We start from the raw sequence: 2945 nt of genomic DNA on the forward strand, positions 1-2945 counted from the left end.
GAAAATAATGCAGAAATTAGTCGCATATGGCGATTTATCGCCAACTAAAGTTACAACTTGATTTCCAAATTATACATTCTCTGAATTCTTACGAATTGTCTTAATTAATTTAAGTCATTAACCAGTTTAAACCAGTTTAAATCACGAGACTTTCAGATTACGCATGCGTCGATATTTAGAAAAATGAGGGATTTTTTTCATCTTAAAATCGGTCGAGCTCCAAAACTTCGTTTGCCAAATTGAAAATAAAAGTTTAAAAGAATTATATATATATATATATATATATATATATATATATATATATATATATATATACATAGAGAGAGAGGGAGAGAGAGAGAGAGAAAGAGAAAGAGAGAGAGGGGGGGGATAGAGACTGATAGGGAAGTTTCGTCATTGTTTCAAACTGTTTTAAACTGGTTAATGACTTAAATTAATTAAGACAGATAATAACTTAAAAATAATAAAGTTTTCAAATGATGACTTGAAATTTGAGATAGTAGATTTCTTTTAATTTCTTTTCAATCTTTTTTTATTAAACTGTCGGACGCTAAAGATATCAAAAACTTGCTTTAAATGATTTTTTTTCTTTCCTTCTTTTACATGGAGTCATTCAAGTAGCTGGTAATTTTTATATGAAAAATCGCTATCTCGATCCTTAAAATGATTTAATGGAATTATTAACCATTTTTATGAATTATGTATCATTTACTGAACAGTAAATATTTATATATTTATTGTCATTTAAAAAAAATAAAATGATCTTTTACTATGGTTGTACTCCTTTTTAGGCCCAGTTTTTTTTTGGTGCGAATTTTTGGATGAAATGAATCTCTACTATGGTTCCAAAGACTTTGAATTAGCAGCTCCATTGCGATTTTATTAATCATTTATTAAAGTAATGGAAATTAAATGAAGAAAGACAAATATGAACATCTACATGGTGATACGAAAATATGAATATATATATATGGTGTCAATGTTAATTTTATTACCTTTCCACTTCGCATTATAAGAAAACAATTCTGAATATATTTTATTAACTTTTTAACAGACATTTTTTCTATCTCTTTTATTCAATTTTAACTAAGGCAATGATTTATACATTGAATGCTTCCAGTTCAAGAGCGAAAACTTTTCAAAAAAGAAATTTTTATAAATAAGTTTGAATTAAGAAATCTTAGGATACCGTTTTTTTTTTTTTTTCAATCATCTTCCTTATCATTGATTATGTATGATCATATGATTTTTTTCCACCTTTACAAATGAATGAACAAATCTTGAGTCAGCAAATTTTCCCCCTGAAGGTTTAATGCTATATGAATCATAACATTAAGTCGTTAGAATTCATTGAGAACCTGATAGACTTCGTACCTGCTAGAGATTAAAAACTTTTATTAATGTGTGATTCCACGAACTTTGTTTTATTTTTTTTTACTGGGCTTAATAAGTAGAGTTTTTTCTTGTAATTAATTAATAATATTTTTTTTCACTCAGTCCGCATGTTAATGACCTCAAACATTTCTAACACAATTGCAAAATGTCATAGAAATCTACATTTCCAACCACATCATCTTTTAACCTCTCAATAAGCTGCTAAAATGTAAGGTTTTAATAGATTGAAAAGAAAGCAAATAATCGATTTTAACAGAAAGCATATGAAGGTTCGATATTTCAAAAATGGTTTTATTAACTATGAGTAGTACTTACACGCATTTTTATGAAAATAGAACTTATATTCAGGGAGATGTGATGGTTTTTATTTTTAAAGACAAAAACGGAACATATAGAATATTTATTCATATCTTAATAAGAATATTTATCCCAAATTTTTCAGAAAATTTCATTCATTTCACATTCGTGCATATCATCGATTTGTAAACTCAAATAATTTATTAAATTAATTTTTATATTCAGATATAGAAATTGTAAGAAATATCACGTGATTTCAAGGAAAAGAAATTTTAATTATTTCGATGAGTCGTTTAAGAAATAATTCAACAGTCGTACTATTACTTCAATTTCATTCATAATATCAGAATTTTTAGCCATCATATGTCTGTAATTTTAATCTCGGAAATTATAGGAATTTATTTTGAGAATTTCAGTATTATTCTGAGCCATTTATCTCTATAAATAACAAAAATGAATTTGTGTATTCATGTTTGTATATATTGGCGCTCTGCAGGCCAAACTGTTTGATCTATAGCTACCTAATATGAAGCAAATACATTTTGGAAAGCGAAGATGTGCATATTGAAATGCACATTTTTTTTAAAAATTTAATCGATTAAAAATAAAATGAGATTTTGAGGAATTTTTTCGCTGTAATTTTCGAAAATTAGAAAAATTATTTCGTAATCATTGATTTTTAAAACTCACCCTTTTAATGTACTAATTCAATAATCATGCAAATTTTTCTTGTATTTTGGCAATTTTTTGAAAATATTTTTTGCTAATTTTTAACATTAAAAAACGATTATTCCTCTGGTATACAAACCATTTTCATCGTTTTATCACATATTTGACGGTTGAGATTTCTTACCGTTGTTGACAGATAAGGAAGAAGAATTCTGTTTATTATCTGCGTAGTTTACAAGCCGGATAAAGAATGAAGTTATAGAACAATAAAAATTAGAAGATAAATCAAACAGGCAATAACATTTTTAATTTCGCCATGATGTCTTCTTTACATTCAACTTCCAAGTAGTTCCAGTTACTTTAATTTCTGGTGACATGAAGCTTAAAGATAATTTGCTGAGTGGATCATGGACATGAAGTTATGCCCAAAGAATTTAACTGAAATTAAATATAGTCAATATTCCCTACAAAGGCAGTTATTACTAAATAAATAAAGTTTGGAGTGTACAGTTTTATGATACTTACGTGATGGTATAACTTACCGCTGTCCTGGCTTAGTGGTAGCGCGTCTTAACCGTGATCTG

This window comes from Argiope bruennichi, chromosome 4, assembly GCF_947563725.1.
Source record: "Argiope bruennichi chromosome 4, qqArgBrue1.1, whole genome shotgun sequence".
In the NCBI taxonomy this organism is placed as follows: Eukaryota; Metazoa; Arthropoda; class Arachnida; order Araneae; family Araneidae; genus Argiope; species Argiope bruennichi.